The sequence below is a fragment of the Netta rufina genome, assembly GCF_964035555.1.
Source record: "Netta rufina genome assembly, chromosome: 2".
Taxonomy (NCBI): Eukaryota; Metazoa; Chordata; class Aves; order Anseriformes; family Anatidae; genus Netta; species Netta rufina.
The window spans coordinates 2,116,220-2,133,488 of NC_140124.1; positions in this window are offsets into that span (position 1 = coordinate 2,116,220).

Sequence of the window (17,269 nt, forward strand, 5' to 3'; positions counted from 1 at the left end):
GTTTGTTATAGCCAAAAGTGCTTAGAAAATCCTGAGTTCCAAACCTAAGTGATGTTTTCCAAAAAGCATCACAGATCTGGACCAGCACTATGTGGGGAAGATGCAGCAGGTAGCATGCAAAACAAGATTGTTTTCCTCAATTCCTCTTTGAGGCAACTGTTACCTACATGAGGCTTAAAAACATACTTTTCAGATAATTTAGGCCTTTTACATAAACAATTTATAAGGTCTTTGCATGTCTTTTACTATAATGTGAGAAGTGGGGGCTCTGTCATGAAGGGACATAATATAAGACCAATATAAGGGGAGATTCTAATCTTAAAGGTTTTACTTGTGAAGGCTTTTCAGCTCACACAGAGCAGAACTAGATCATGCTGTATCATAGGGTCAGGTTTTAATCTGGTGTCTGTTTGTGTCAGTGATGATTGGGCCTGAAATAACCAGAGCTTAAATGTATTTCTGCATGGGAGCTCTGCAGTAACAAGCATGGTGCCCTGCAGTCCTCAAACGGGTGCTGTAAGCAGCTTTTTCAGGCAACTAATTGAACTAAAACCTTGTAGTAGCTGTCTGTGTTTCCAAAGCCTGTGCTTTGAGACAACTGGTTTGCTCCTCATACAAGGAAATGGAGCAAAAGGGCTTGAAGGCAGCGTTTGGGAGAGAAAGGGGCTGCATTTAGCTATTAGGGTGGTGGGCAGTGGTATCTCTGCTTTGCCCACCAGCCTGTGGCAGCAGCACGACATCCTCTCGTTCATCCCAGCCCAGTGAGCCCGAGCAGTCGCCGGGTGAGCATTTTGCCTCGTCAAGGTAAATCCAGCGCCTGGGGCCAGCTGCGTGGGAGCCAGCGTGCACCGATGGCAAAACAAGCGCCCTGGCTTCAAGCTGCCTCCTGTTTGAAGTGGAACCGTGTTTGCTTAATGGTTTAAAAGTTCAGCCTGGCTTCTGTCAAGTGGTTTAATTTTAAGCCCACGGATTTTAACCCTTTTATGTTTTGGCAGCAGAGGGGTTAAAGTATTCAACACCAAAATTAAGAAGCTGGAGTTCAGGCGTGATTGTGATTTTTTTTGATCGTTTCCTAAGACTTTAATTACATCCTGGATCATTCAGGCTGAGGGGAAAAAGGGCTGAAAACAGCCAACTGGATGATGGTATCGTAAACTATCGCCTTACAGCAGGCAGCACGCTAGCTTCTCAAGAAAATCCCACAGAGCAAGAGCTGCTCTGACTTTTCTGGTGACTGAGCATCGAACCACAAGGATGCTCGTGGGGGTGAGACAGTAAGGAGCAGGGAGGGCAGTTGGGCTCTTGCCTCTGAGAAGGACGTTGTAGGTTTGGGTGTAGACTCTGCTCTCAGTGGCTGAGAATTCATCAGGAGCTGGCAGCAAAGGCTGAACGTCGGAGGACTGGGTTATGTCAGCCTGGAGAAGGGAAATGGCACTTGAGATTTCTGGAGAAGGAAATCTGTGCTGGGTGGGATGAGGCTGCTTCGGAAAGGAGGAAAATTGAGGTGGGAGATCTGCCCTCAGTCTGACGAGGTTTTGTTTTTGGCAGTGCAGTTGGCTGGCAGTAGTCTTAATTCAGATCCTGTCTTTCAGAGTTCATGCTCGCTGCTTTGGGTAAGCACCCTTTGTATCAGCTGAAAAAAGAGGGTCCTTCCCCTTGGTATTCGAGTTGCTTACCTATAACATGCCAATATCACCGTTTCTCATCTCTTTACCATCCTAAAAAAGCTAAGAATCTTAAGCCATCGACAGGTTTGTTAAGGATCAGCCTGCAAGGAAGACTAAGACACAAATTTTACTGAAGACTGAAGCACAAGGAGGATTAAAACCATCTTGTAATACATGGTGAGGCTCTTGAAGCTTCTCATCATGTAATATTTATCATAGGCTTGTAAAACACTTACTGCTTAACATTTTGCTTCTAGTTCAGACAATGAGCGTGTTTTTTTTCTGTGAGCTTCAGCGCATAACCAGGCTCTTTTCAGTCGTGCCTGTGCCAGGACAAGAAGCAGTGGGCACAACCTGGAGCAGAGGAGGTTCTGTTAAACACCAGGCAGCTCCTGACTGTGGTTTCAGAGACTTTGCAGCCAGGGTTCATGTGAAACTGCCACGGTCTGGACACTCATGGCCATACCAATATTTTCAGCTGTCATCTTCACAGGACTACAGCAAATCAATGCCAACCAGATGCCACCAGGAAGCTTCATCTTCGTCTTTAGTAATATCCCATCCAGTAGACCACAAAGAGGGCTGGTTTCATTCTGTTCCTTGGTTGTGCTAGACTGACGTGAAGTGGAATTGATCTCTGGCTACTTGGCAATGAGAGCTCTGTCAGAATGCAAAACAAAGAGTTTGTATTTATAGTCCTTGTACCTCAAAACTTTCATGGCTGCTAGAAGTGGCATTGTGATGAGAAGGTTTTTTTTTTCTTCTTTTTTTTTTCTTCTTTTTTTTTTTTCTTCTTTTTTTTTTTTTTTCTTCTTCTCCATAAAGATCAAATATTCAGCTCGACAACTGAATCCAGTTCAGTTTTTAGCTATTTTATAAATTTTTTAAATTTATAAAATTTTATAAATTTATAAATTTTATAAATTCCAGTCTTCCAGTGAACTGCTACACTGGGGGTGGAAATAAATGACAAGCAGACCCCAGGTTTGATGCCACATTTTGCTGTCCTCAGCTTCCCTTTCCTCCTGGTGGTAAAGCAAGCCAAGGACCTATCCCCTTGGTGTTACCCCATGACCTTTCAACAGGTCAGATGCTCCTATTGTCTTATTTTATTATTATTATTATTATCCTGTGATAAATGAAGACATTTATGGTTCTTGACGTCTGCTTTTGATGGGATGAACAATTACAGGCAACTACCTTGGAGCTGCAGACCTGCCCCAGCTTGTTTTCTATGGAAGTTTAGGGTAGGGTAGCGTAGGGTAAGGTAAGGTAGGGTAGGGTAGGGTAGGGTAGGGTAGGGTAGGGTAGGGTAGGGTAGGGTAGGGTAGGGTAGTTCATGCTCCTGCCATAGTCACATGCTACATGTTTGTACACTCAAACCTCCAGTACCATCTATGTTATTACCAGTTTAAACATGACAGGGGCACAAATTTATTCAAATCTTTTCTGGAGTATAGGAGTCATTGTGGATCTGGATTTTTTTTCCCTCTTTTGTTTAATATTCAAGCTCCGTTTCCCAGTCAGTGGGATATTGCACTATCCCACACCTGATTTTGTTGAGAAGTAGCTGGTCTCTTTCATACCTATAGACAGTTTACAGCAAATACAGTCTTTACTGTTCTTATTATTTTCATCTCCTTTCCTCTCCCTTATCATTCAGACAGTGGCTTCATGCAATGGGCATTTTATAGAGAGCATCTCCCATCCAGCACTTTTACTTTGTTGAGCTAATCTTCATAAACAGTGTGATGAAGAGGAAAACTGTTTGCTCCCAGGAGAGGGAGGAACTTCTGTGTGCAAATTTGATAATTAACAGAAATTTATATTCAGTCACAGTATGATCAGGAACTTGTTGTGTGATCTTTCATGTGTATTGAAATGTTCTGTGCCTTGGTTCTCATGCAGTCAACTGGGTGTTACAGTTCATACTTTGCCTGTCTGTAAGTTACTTAATGGTAAACCTTTGGGACATAAAATCACCTGCTCATTTGTAAACACCCAGCACAGTCTTTGGTTGTCACTGTCCTATGAACAGCATTAATCTCAGGTGACCTATTAAGAAGTTGTTGGAGGAAGTCATTGCCCAAGTCTCAGTGCAGCACCTTATCCACAATTCCACTTTTTTATCCTTGACAATCTTGCACCAAAAATCAAGGATTGTTATTTTCCATTGTGACTTTTTTAAGGCTTTATATACATGTGTAGCATATCCTTGAATAAGGCGGGGAAAATCAAAACAAAGTCCTTAAAAATTGCCCATTCTCTTTGCTCAGGACCCCCCAGCTCATGATGCAGCAATTTTTCTGGGCATTGCTCTGCTCCATGTAGTATTTGGTATTGAAGGAAAGATCTTATATGAAAAGATGTCTTGTGAAATGAGTATTGAAGAACAACACAATACTTATGTGACCAAGGAGTAGTGATAATATTTATCTTCAAACTACTCTCCTGTGTGAGGTAGCTTTGACCGTTCAGAGGTCCAATGATCCTGTTGGGTTTTGTGCATATGCAGTTGTGGAAAAGCTGAGATTTTATTTCACTGGACTCTCAGGAGGTATTTCATAGAGGCAGAATTTCCCCTTGGACACTAGATGTTCCCATTGCACTGGGATTCCGGCAGGAAAGGATCACTTTATGGTACTGCTCATCTGTCCTTCAAGGCTGGTAGGTAGCCAGGATTTCTCCTGTTTGGTCTTAGAAATGTAAACAAGGTGTGTGGATGGTCATCGTGTGTCCTTGCTGTAATTGCTGGGGAAAGTGTCATGGAGACTGGCACTAAAAGGCTGCCCTGCCTCACTCAGATGCCAGGACTGCTGCGCACCACTTCCACATCTGCCCCTTAAAAATCCTGTGTGGTATCCCACTCCCATTCCCATCCCACCTCAGTGTGGGGAGCCGTGATGCTCAACAGTCTCCTTGCCTTCCTTGTTCTCATCTCTCTGATTTCCCTTCAGCCTTCTCCAGATAGAACCAGAAAATAAGAGTCACAGAATTGTTTAGGTTGGAAAAGCCCTTTGAGGTCATGAAGTCCAATCATCAACCTGACCTACCAAGTCCCATCGCTAAACCATGTCCCTCTGTGTCACATCCACACATCTCTTAAATGCCTCCGGGGATGGGGGCACCACCATTTCCCTGGGCAGCCCATTCCAATGCTTGATCACCCCCTCCATGAAAAAATTCTTCCTAATATCCTATCTAAACCTCTCTGGGTGAAACTTGAGTCTGTTTCTTCATATCCTATCAGCTGTCACCTGAGAAAAGAGACCAATGCCCTCCCAGCTGGTGGTAGTAAAGAGTGATGAGGTCTCCCCACAGGCTCCTTTTCTCCAGACTAAATAACCCCAGTTCCCTCAGCTGCTCCTCACAACTCTCATTTTCCAGCCCCTTCGCCAGCTTTGTTGCCCTTCCCTGCACATGCTTGAGTAACTCAGTACCCTTCTGGTAGTGAAGGGCCCAAAACTGAACGCACCACGTGGGGTGCAGTGTGACCAGTGCCACGTACGGGGGACGATCACCTCCCTGGTCCTGCTGGCCACGCTATTCCTGATGCAGGCCAGGATGCCACTGGCCTTTTTGGCCACCTGGGCACACTGCTGGCTCACAGACAGCACCCCAGGGCCTTCCCCAAGCCTGTACTGCATGGGGTTGTTGTGTCCCAAGAGCAGGGCCCGGCCCTTGGCCTTGCTGAGTGCCATACAATGGGCCCCTGCCCAGAGCCCTCTGCAGGGCCTTCATCCCCTGGATCCTACCAGATCCCACCCAACTTGGTGTCACCTGCAAACTTTCTGAGGTTGCACTTAATCGCTTCATGCAGGTCACTGACAGAAATATTAAATAAAACAGGCCCAGCACTGAGCCCTGTGGAGCACCGCTGGCAACACCCTCAGACATCAGCAAGGATCTTTGGAGGGACACACATGTTTATAAAAGCAGGTCAATTTTCTGTGTAGAAATTCCCCATTTTCTTTCATTTCTTCAGCTATCCAAGTGGTTCTTGCTTTTTTGGTGTAAAGGTGAATTTGCACTGAAACACTTCAGTTTAACTGGTAGCATCTTTTATCATTAAAGGCCTTTTTTTTTTTTAATGCTTTGGGGTCAAATCCTGCACATGGATTTGCATGAGCAGACCCTGGTTGCCTCTCTTCCTTAGACTGTGAGGAGCTGCTCTGTGTCTCTGAAACAAATGAATCCAACCCCATGTTCAGATGAATGGATTAAAAACAAAACAAAACAAAACAAAACAAAACAAAACAAAACAAAACAAAATAAAATAAAATAAAATAAAATAAAATAAAATAAAACAAAACCAGTCTTTGACACCAGGGCCAGAGCCTGCCCTTTCCTGGACAGATAAGCTCTGGAAGGTTGTGGAGAGCTCAGGTATTTTGTTCAATGGGAGTCACATTCCTATATAAGTACACAGACCTATTACTATTATGCAGTCATAAAAATATAAATTAAAGCAGTATGCTGTTTGAATAAAGCATGAAAGAGGTCAGCTCCCAATACAGGCTGTTGCAGAAATAATCTTTAGCAAGAACAGAGATTTTTTAAAATATTATAAACCAGGGACTTCTACAACATCCAGCTGTAAAGTTTTGCAGGCTGTATGAACACTGTGTTCTCAAATCCAGCAACTTTATCTCAAATACCATGTAATTTGAATTTTTCCTTTACAGTATCACAGAATCACGCATGCAACGGCTGAGGTTGGAAGGGACCTCTGGAGATCACCGAGTCACTGGGGTCACCTCGTGCACGCAGCACTGCAACCATGTCCCAGGTCCAAATACCAGATCCTAATTTCTGATGATTAAATGAGAATCTGAATTTTTAATCCATGTACAATTACAGAGGTTGCAGAGACCCTTTGCCTTCAGAACATTACCAACTTCTTTAAGACCATAAAAGCAAGTCGGGGCATTGATACCTGTTAATTAATTAATCATTTTATTTATTTATTTTCTGCCATTTCTATATAATTCTGAGACCAGTTCAAAGTTAGGAAGCTCATGGTCCTGTGCTCCTTCTGTAATGAACAGATGGAGAGAATGTCCTTCAGAGAACCTGGAGCAAATAAGTAGCTTCTTTAAAGCTTAGAGGACTTTCTGCCAGCAAGGCTTGCCCACTCCTTGCTCTTTGGGGCCAGCCCTGACATTTGCAGCTGGAGGAGTTGTACATGCCCTGTGTTTCGGTGGTAAAACCTCCTGCTGAGGGGAACAGCAGGGACTGCAAGTCTAGGCTGCGTGTGGGCACTTCGGTGCCCAGTCCCCCCTGCAGAGCATCTCAGCAGTGAAATCTGGCTGTGTTCCAGCTTGCACTTTGTTAACCTAAAAGAATTAAGTGCAATGGGTGACCTGGGAGCATGTTACCGCTGCTCAGCAATCCCTCTCGCTTCAGCATGACACTTAATCAGGCGTTTGAGTCCCAGTGCACTTTAAGCATACCCTAAATCTTAAGCACATGTTTAAGTGTTTTGCTGACTAAGGGTGAGATTTAATAACAATGCCTGGCTTTTATATAGCATTTTCCCTAAATGTCACATCATGGGGTTTTCAGATATAATTTCATAAGTTGTAGATGGGGAAACAAAGGCACAGGATGGTACAATATCTTGTGCAGCAGTGTACAGGGGTTTAGTGGCCAAACGCAAAAATGAATTCCTTGCTTCCACCCAACTGCTTTAGTCACCATGGTAGGTGGGCTGACAAATCCTAACAACATTTAGGGCAGGGATGCAAAAACTTTTTTTCAGAAGGATCCTGGGACATTTTGCCTGCTTAATGCCAGCCACCTAATACTGCTTTGAGATGAGCTACCAGATCTGCTGAGAAAGGATGACTTTTAATTTGTGTATTTATTCTGCCAGGTCACTTTTTTAAGCCCAGCCTGATCCCAAAGGCCACCATTGATGGCGTTTTTACATTCTGGTTACGTGAGCAGGGCAACGAGTCCTTCCCAAACTCTCCCTCCCCACCACCTCCCACATCCAGGAGAAGTAGAGCTGGAAACCTGAGCTCCCCACCTGAGGTCAGGGCTCCTTTGGGTGCCATACATCTGCATAAGAGATTGCCCCAGGTTTGGAATTAAATAGGAGAAAAGAGAGAAGGGAAAAAATGACGGAGTGCGTGAAAGAAATTACCTGGCGACCCAGCACAGCGGTGTTGAAGGACTTGTCCTGCAGAGCTGTTCTCTGCATAAGTACACACTGTGTAAGACTGAGAGACCTGGACTTGCCCTTCTTTCTTGATTTCTGCATTTGGAAATGTTTCTGGAGGACTTCAGAGATTTAGGTTCTATTTGCAGCCTTTCTGGGCAATGCATGGCCATCACTGCACACCTCAGCTTCCCTGCACATCACATTTAGCTATTCTTAGTGACTTTCAGAATTGGCTTTAAGGCCCATGGTTGACATGGGACATGATAGGATCTCCGTATTATGATTTACTGTCGTATTTATATTCTTAGCTTGCTGGTGTTAACCAAAGGCTATGTTCTCTTTTGCATCAAGCTCTCTCCCTCTCATAACTGCAGTTGCCCCAGTAAGTGATTTTCTAGCCTGCATATCTACAGAAACACAAACCGCTGTGGTTTCTGCTCAGGAAATGAGAGCATTCCATCATCCTCCATGCTAGCTGGGAAATGCAGGCTGGTCAGCTGGGGCAGCATCCCCAGGCGCCTCCTCAGCCCGGGCTGATGGCAGGGCCTGAAACAGCATCCACACAGGCTGCAGTGGAAAAGCCACTTAATGAAGTTTACAGCGTCCTTTGGACGGGCAGCTCAAGCACTCTGCAGCAAATGAAGGGGTTTTGACTTTCTGCCCGTAGCAGGTGGAAAGAATTTGCACTCAGATGTTAGTAACAGATGCCATTCTCCCTTATGATTTTCTTTGCATGCTCAGGAAGGTGTTTTCGGCTAATGTTTGGTATGTTGTCCCCCCGGGAGTCCGGTTACTTTTATTATAATAGGATTTTAATTTTAGCTTCTAATATGAAATTATGCTGGTCTCCAGGTACATGAGAAAATAATTTCCATACCAGCTCTCTTCCATGGCTTCATAACCGTGGGCTGCAGCTGGGCGGGATGGGGGAGACGGGAGGCCAAGAGCAAAGAACAGGGATCCAAGGGTGACAAAGTGCAAAAGGTGAAAGGAATGGCTGATGGCACTTCAGCATCGCTTTCTGAAACCTCCATCCCCAGGGGCATTAATTCCTGCTCTTAGTAAAAATGCTCTGTCTATCCCCTGGCCAAAGGTTTGCTCTGTGCTGGGCTATGCAGTAAGGGGAAAGATCCTCAGTGTTGCAAATGGCTGGACCATGGACCTAGGGTCCTCCCACCTCGATGCAGGCACTTAATCAAGAGAGCTCTGTGGTGGCTGTGGTCACTTTAGGGTTCCTGTGTAGTCAATGGATAGAGATTAGGACCTCCAGAGGGGAATTCTGGCTGTCCTGCAGAGGGAAGGGTTGGCTTCTGAACATGACTCTCTCCCTACAAACTGCAAACAGCCTACCTAAACCTAGATCTCAGGTGGGATAATGAGATCCTTGGCATCTAAATAGTGTGGGATCAGGCTTTTGCACTAAAGCAGAGTTGCTCAGAGTCACTGATAGATGTTGCAAAGGTCTCCTAAGGGAGCCAGATCTAATCGACCTTCAGCGCAGGTGGTGTTTCAAGGACTTGGCCTTAAAGTCAAAAGGGAGCCCAGAATTCTGAAAAATTAATATTTCAGGCTGATGTAATATGCTCAGAGTAATTCCCAGCTATTATTGCAAATGCAATATACATTTACACTCACTTTTAAATTTCTCGCTCTTGTTAAAAAAATAAAAATCTATGGATTTACTGAAATATTAAAACCACATCAAATGGGTCGAAGCTCACCATTACTATTGTTTGTACTGGCCAAAAAATCACTTCTGATGCCTTGAATGAGTCCGGGAAAGCTGCAAAGGATTGTATACACTCAGCTTGATCAGAATAAACATTAAAATAGAGCAAGTCGTGGAAAGAATGACAGAGGCCTCAGCAGGACACAAAAACAGCCAATTCAGTTTCTTTAACATTACTAATACACAACTATCCCTATCATTTTATTTAGTTTTATCTTGATAGTCAGGTATGTGACCTGAAATTAAAATGTACAGCTGTGGCATCAGAACATGTCATATAAGTAAAAATAAAAATCCCTAATTTGAATGATTTTCCAAAAACGTGGTGGCATTTGAGTTTTAGTACTCTTGTCAGTGGTTTCAGGATCTCTGTCACCCAAAGCTGACATGTTCAACAGTGATGAAACACAACTCCATATTTCTTATAGTATTTTAAGAAGTACTTTCATAACACTGGTTGTTTGGGGTTTTTCTTTTAAGGAAAATAGATATATTTCAGTAACAGTTTTCAGATGGGGGGATTTGAAACAAAAAGTAGTGATTCAGAAAATGTGTCCTGTGGTCTCATACTGTAGCCTGCATACTCTGTAATTTCAAAGTTCCTAGGCCTGTAGGTCCATGTGGTTCATGGACACCTGCAGCTCTGTAGACTATTTTGCTCCTGTCTTTCAGACATTGCTGGACATTGAGGGTCTTCAGGCATCATCTTGGAGGTTGTATCCTCATCATATTTTAGCCAGGTAAACTTTGGAGCCAAATCTATATTTGCCCAGGTTCTTCCAGGTAACCTGGACTAACTCCAGATTTATTATATGTACTAAGGTCTGTCTCCTCATATCCCCTTCTATTTTATTTTATTTTATTTTATTTTATTTTATTTTATTTTATTTTATTTTATTTTATTTTATTTTATTTTATTTTAAATTCTCAAAGAAACAAGGGTTATTATCTCCCCCTGTGGCATTCTCCAGATGCCACTCCTATCAACCACAGATCTCTGTGGCTGTGTTTGACCTGCATTCTTTATGCATCCCATGAATTTTGATGTATTTAAAGTAACTTGGCTTGACGTGAGCTGGAGCATGCAGCTGAGCCAGAATGTTTCAATCATCTTTGTGGTTTGGAGCTGGCTGGTTTAATGTTATAACTGAGGGCGCAATATGGAATCCATTGAAAAGCCCATAATAATGTTGGAGCTAAACAGATGAGAATATCATTATTTTTGTCTGAATAGCCAAAAAAATAAAAATAAAATAAAAAAAATTAAAAAAAAGGCAAACTCTAACCTAACCTAGCTCAGCTTGAATCAAGGGGAGGCCACTCCCCAGGCGGTCTGGCATCCTGTTCAGCAGGGGGCAGGAGGTGCTGGAGGAGGTGGGCTGGATAAATGTTGGTACCTCTTTGGCACCTATGGTCCTGTGCTCCTGTGCATCACCTGCTGCCCCCACACAGACCTGTTGTCCCAAGCAGTTCCTGCAGAGGGAAGCTGCCTGTACACGGCAGCTGGGCTGCAAACCCACCTGCTTCCTCCCTTTGCTCCTTTCAACATCACTTTTGGCCCAGCTGAAGCCACAAAAACGCTCTGACTGTCCTTCAGCAGCTGGTTCGCTGTGCCAGTCTGCTCTGCTTCCCTAATCTGCTTATCTGCAACCCAACCAGCCTGCGTCTTGGGGGGCCATTTGATGAGAGGGTTCAAGGCACTGAATTTATGCTGCCCATAAAATAGTTGGTCTTCTTCTGCAGCTCTCAGGCACTGGGGTGGAGCCAGCTGAGGAGCTGACCTGGCTACAACCTCAGCAAGTGGAAAAAAAAATAAAAAAGAATATCTTCCTTCCCCATCAAGATCCTGCACATCCTGCGGCCACCTGAGCGTTAGTGCTAGCATGGAGAAGTTGCTAGCATTGAGAGGGAGTGAAGAAGCATCCCCATAGGCTTAGACCACTTAAACCATCATGAAACCTGAGGTTTCAGGTCACACCTCATCTGGCCATGGTGGGAACACAGGCTGCCTCCTCCCTGCATCCCCAGCCACGCGCTCCCTCTCTCCGCCTTGCGCTGGAGCTCATTGCACTGCCCCAAGGAGAATGGGATCGAAGAACTGATCCCATGTGAACCTCCTCATTTTTCTACCCCAGCCACCCATTATGCTGATTTACCATGTGGCAGCACAAGTGTTGTGAGGGTGTCAAAACCACACAGCTGGAAAACGAGAAAGGGGATTGTCGCTGCCCACAGGAGCCAGCAATTTACACCAGATTTGGAGTAACATTGACCCACACCCCACCTTGCAGGCATGTGGACTGGAAATGTGTATCAGCTGGCTTGAGCAGTGATGGAGCAAGGCAGCTTGACAGCACAGATCTCACAGTGAGCAGCAAAGTCAGGCCATGGAGCTAACACATAGAGCTAGCATGGAGCTAACAGTGGGTCCAGTTGCCATCAGCATATCCCCCGTGGCTAGCTGCTCCAGACATGCTATGCTGACCCAAGTTATGTGTTTCCTAACCTGGGTCATTGCATGCATGGCATCAGCACAAAACAAGCTGAGACCCGTGGGACAGAGCTTGGTCTTCCTCTCAGTCGCTTCTCTCCCAACTTCCAGAGGCCAGACAAGACAAGAAATGAGCCGGTGCCCAGTTAGTCCACCCAAATGTTTTCTATTTGGGCCAGTTCACTTATAATATTTCAGTGTTTAGTGCCACAGGGCTGTGGTAGTTTAGTCTCAGAGCAAAAGGTGCTGAAAGCATCGTCTTGCTCTGGTGGAGGGTGGCCTCCACGCATCAGCCCATATTTTACTGGGTGGGAGTCCTTTACGCTGCTCCTCAGTGCTGAGCTCACTGGGAATGCAGCTTGGCATCACAACCCTACTTTGGGTATCTGTTCACATCAGGTTCACATTTTATCCCCAAATGGACTGTCCATGCCCTGCAATAAGATGCTCGTCCCACAAGCTGTCTGGGGCCACCCAGGACAATTCATCCAGCTTTCACCTCAACTTCAACAACCCTATTTCTCAGGAGCATTGTAACAAACTGTGGGCTGGATGGATCCTTCTGGAGGTGGGAGCATTTTGTGTTCAGCTTGCATCGGGCTTGCTGATGCCACAGTCCCTCCTTCAGGTTTCCAGCTACGTGGACCAGCACAAGAGAATGGCCTGTGAAGCCCTTGGGAAAGTTGATGGCTGCGAGCAGCCACCACTTCACCCAACCCAGACCTGCTGCTTCCCCATTTGCCCTTGGTGAACAGAAACAGCTGAGTGAATCGTTGTGGCAGTGCCAGCTGCAGCAAAATAACCATTTCTAGAGGCCCCTTGCGATGGGTCCCCCCTTACCTGGGGACAAGTGCAATGCATTTGCATTTCTGTGCCCAACTGGCACAGAAATTGGGAAGCATTGGCTCCACCACCAAAACAAATCAAGAAAAGATACAAACCAAAGGACTCCCAGAACAGCCAGCGATGTGACTTTTAGTGGCAGAAACATTCTTTACCCTTTCACTGTTTAGCTTTCTGGGCTTTCCCAAAAGAACGAAGACAGACCCACAGGCAGGAAGACAGGAGTGAACTGGCAGCCCTCCTCAAAGCTGCAGCAAAACCAGAGCTGGAAGGGTGTGCTAAGAGATTTGCTGTGATGCAGCAGGCATCGCATACGAGACTTTCCACGTCAGCTCTGGATCCCACGAATAACAGTGCAGCTCATGGCTGGGATTCCCTATACCAGGACAAGGCTCAACAGGCCTGTGTTGTATTTCAGATTTTCCTCGTCATGGGTAATGACAGACAAATAATTTGGCTTCGCCAGAAATTGGACTGGGCTCTACATTTCTCTGTGCTTCAATTTCCTCATCTGCAAACTGGGGATAATATTACTTCATTATGGCGTGGGGATCATATAGCATTATTACATCTGTAAATCGCTCGCTGATCCATCTGTTCTCAGTACATTACAGGCAACCATATGGCTGTTGGTTGCGTTCGCCTCAGCCCCTCGTCTCCCATTCATCTCAGCCAACACTACAGAAATCATCACTCAGGGGTCCCTTTAGAGCTGATGAGGAAGAATAGGAACTTTCAGGGCATGATTCATCTGACCTTGTTTATATGGTTGCTACTGGATGAAGTGAAGTCCACAACTCATCATGTAAATCCCACCCTTGGTATTGCCATGGGACAGAGCTAGAGCAGATCACAGGCACTGATGACCTGGGTAAAGCTGGAGCAAGGAGACACACACACTTTTCTGTCTGTGTATGGAGATAGTTTTCATTTTTTCCTTAAAAACTTCTCCAGTTCAAGAAAATATATGATTTTACACATACTGACAATGCTTTTCATCAGGACAATATTGATTAGAGACATGTTTGCTCAAATTTTATCTCTGGTTGCCTCTCTTGATCGAAATTAATGTAGAACTGAGTAGGCCAAAAGTGGTATTTTTGATGAAAATTGTTGAGATAAATTAATATTCTTTTCATATTTTTATATTTTTCCCCCTCATTTTGTTGAATTTGTTTTTATATTTTCAGTAGAAATTTTAAAAATAATTTTCTTTCCAAGAAATAACTCTTTTATTATAGTGGCAGAAGTTTGATGCTGACTCTCTAGTGTTATTTCTTTCCAGACTAAAGAAGAAAAGGCAACGTTGAGTGGAAAAAGATTTATTATTTTCAATGTTTCAACAGAAAACACACACACACACACAAAATAAAATAAAATTTCATTGAAAATAGTTTTCCACAAAATTAATACTTTAGTTTCAGAAAATACTTTCTGAATGACCTGAACACGACTGAGTAGGGTGGTACTGTAAAATATGTAAAGACACACGAAGACATGTAAAGTTAGATCTGTAACTATGATCTTTCTTCTAGGTCTTAGGCTGTGACAGAGTAATTATTTCTCACCATTGACTATACATTGGCTCTTGTAACCATTTCTGCCTTCAAAGATCACTCCCACCTTCTGCCTAATTGGGGCATAACTGGCAGGACTTAAATTTTGTGTTTTGACAAAGATACATTTAATAAAACTGTGCATAAAAACATTTTCTAAATTATCAGGAAATAGTTCATTGACATGCATGGTCTCAATCCTTAATACTGACATAGAGAAAAACAGCCAAAGAAAGAGAGCTGATTGGGATGGAGACACGTACTCAGAGGAATTGTTGTGCGTACTGAGAGAATGGTGTCCTATTGATTTATCCAATATTTTGATATTGGTTCCGATCTACCTCTACGTTGGCATCTCCATAAATAAGCTGAATAGTGCCTGTGCAGCACCTTGTGTGAAAGGACAAATATCTATACCTGTGTGTCTAGCCAGCCCCTACACACAATTTTCACCAACCTTCTTCTTCTTTTAATTTTGTTGTTGTTGTTTTTTAAGTAATTTGGCCCAAGATATTTCCTTACAAGTGTGAATAGAAATATATTTTTTTCTATGATTTACATGCATTTAAAAAGAGGTGAAAACAAAACAAAACAAACAACCAAAGAGAGAGGAAAAAATCACCCCATTCTCAATGGGTGTTTATTAGCTCAGGTTGTCTCTGCCATTTGCTTTTATGACAAGGTGAAAAATGATGGATTTCAGAAGCATTGTGCTTTTCCTCCTGCCTCCCCTTCAGCCCAGTGCCCCCCTCTACTTGGACTCCTTTCCCTCATGGCTCTGAAATAATAACCCGTGGGCATTTGCTGCAATAAAGCACAAAGACCTTGTTCCAAACGAGTCCAACTGCAAGAGAGAAGCCAAAACCAACTCAAAATGAGATTTTTCTCACTCTGTGAATTTGCTATACTTGGAACTAGCAAATAATAAATTGAACAGCATGTGGAAAACATGCAGCCCTAAGGATATAGGAGAATGGCTGGCATTGGGTGGGGCCATACGACTTTTCCTCCATGGGTTTCAACATAATGCGGCTCCCAGCCCTGTCTGCTTCCTCTCCCTTTGGGTTGCATTTCACAAGCCTGACTTACCCTGAGAAGTGCTTATCCACCTTGGGAGGAGTGGAAAGGCTTTGGAGAAGTGGTGTAGGGGCTAATCAAGAGAAGATACATGTGTCTACCGAATTCAGGACTCTATAAGCCACGGTGGAAGAAAAGTTTTCCCAGAAGGCAGGTCAACTTCCCTGTGCCAGGACCTGAACTGGACTGTCCCCTGAGGAGACAATAGTTCTGAGACTAATGCTACATTTGGGACACTGAATTGTCCTTTGGTTTAGCAACAAACCCTTCAAAACAAGCAGGGCAAAGGAAATCTGGGGCTCCTTTGTGTCGTTTCAACACCTGTCAGGGCAGATCTCTCAAACTGGTGTGGGATTCACCAGCTCTGCATTGACTGTCTGCAGAATTAAATATCTGCAGCCAACGACTGGAGTGTGCTTCATTTCATCTACTGAATGCAGGTCTGAGTCCCTTCTGTGACCCACATGTAGTGGGTTTACGTGGCAAGGTTTTGGTAGCAGGGAGCCATAGGGGTGGTTTCTGTGAGAAAGATCTAGAAGCTGCCCCATGTTTGGGAAGGGCCCCATTGTTTTCCAGATCTGAGCCAATAAGCGATGTTGTTTTGCACCTCTGTGAGAGCATATTTAAGACAGGGAAAAAACGCTGCGCCACACAGCAGCCGGGAGTGAGAAACAGCCTTGCAGGTGCCAAGGTCAGTGTAGAAGGAGGGGGAGAGGTGCTCCAGGCGCCGGAGCAGAAGTCCCCTGCGGCCTGTGGTGAGGACCATGGTGAAGCAGGATGTCCCCCTGCAGCCCATGGAGTACCACGGTGGAGCAGGGTTCCACGCTGCTGCCCGTGGAGGAGACCACGGTGGAGCAGGTGGCCCTGCACCAACGGAGGCTGCCGCCTGTGGAAGACACCATCCACACAAGTGCACTGCCATGTGCAGACTTCAGCATAAGCCTTAGAGTCATCCACTGTGGGAGGATTTGCAAGATTAGAACCTTAATTTAGACTGGAAGTCTTGTTCACAGTCCATTTAGGAGGAATTCTGCTTTTAAGGATGTGCTAATCGGGTAGAGTTGGGTCAGGTGATTTTCTACCCAAGAAAAGGTGATTTTCTACCCCTCTTCTTCTTTTTTTTCCCTCTCTTTGTGTTGTACCACTACAGACCCCAGAATGGCAGGCAATTTGTGGTGGCTGCTCTCCTCATCTCTCACTTAGACCTGTGGTTGTCTCAGGGATGGACAAGTAGGATACTTGCAGAATGTTTTGGTCTCTCATTGCCCTCTGGCCAAATGCAATTCTCAGGCCTGCAGACACTCCTGGTATACTTCAGCTCTTGCCACAACTGCTTCTCTCCCTCTTACTGCTTTAAAGTGCAGCAGCAATGCAAATAACAATACTGTTCGGTAGTATGTATAGCAATGTTGTAGCAGTGATTGCCTTGAGCTGCGTATGGCTTACAAAGCAAAACAAGGAGAAAGATTCAGAAAAATCATGGCTTCTTGTTTATTCTTGCCCCTATGTTTATCCCTGAACTACATAACAACTCTTTAGGCAATGAGAAATTGCCATAACTGCATCAGATCTGTTGTAAAAAGGGGCAAGCAATGTGTTCAGAACAATCTGTTCACCTGAACACCTAAACAGTCAGTAGGATGGGCTGATGTCTATCTAAGGAAAAATGCTCCTAATTTAAAATACATTTTCATCAAAATAGCAATGCTATATAGAAAAGGACAGCTTTGGTATTTCTCT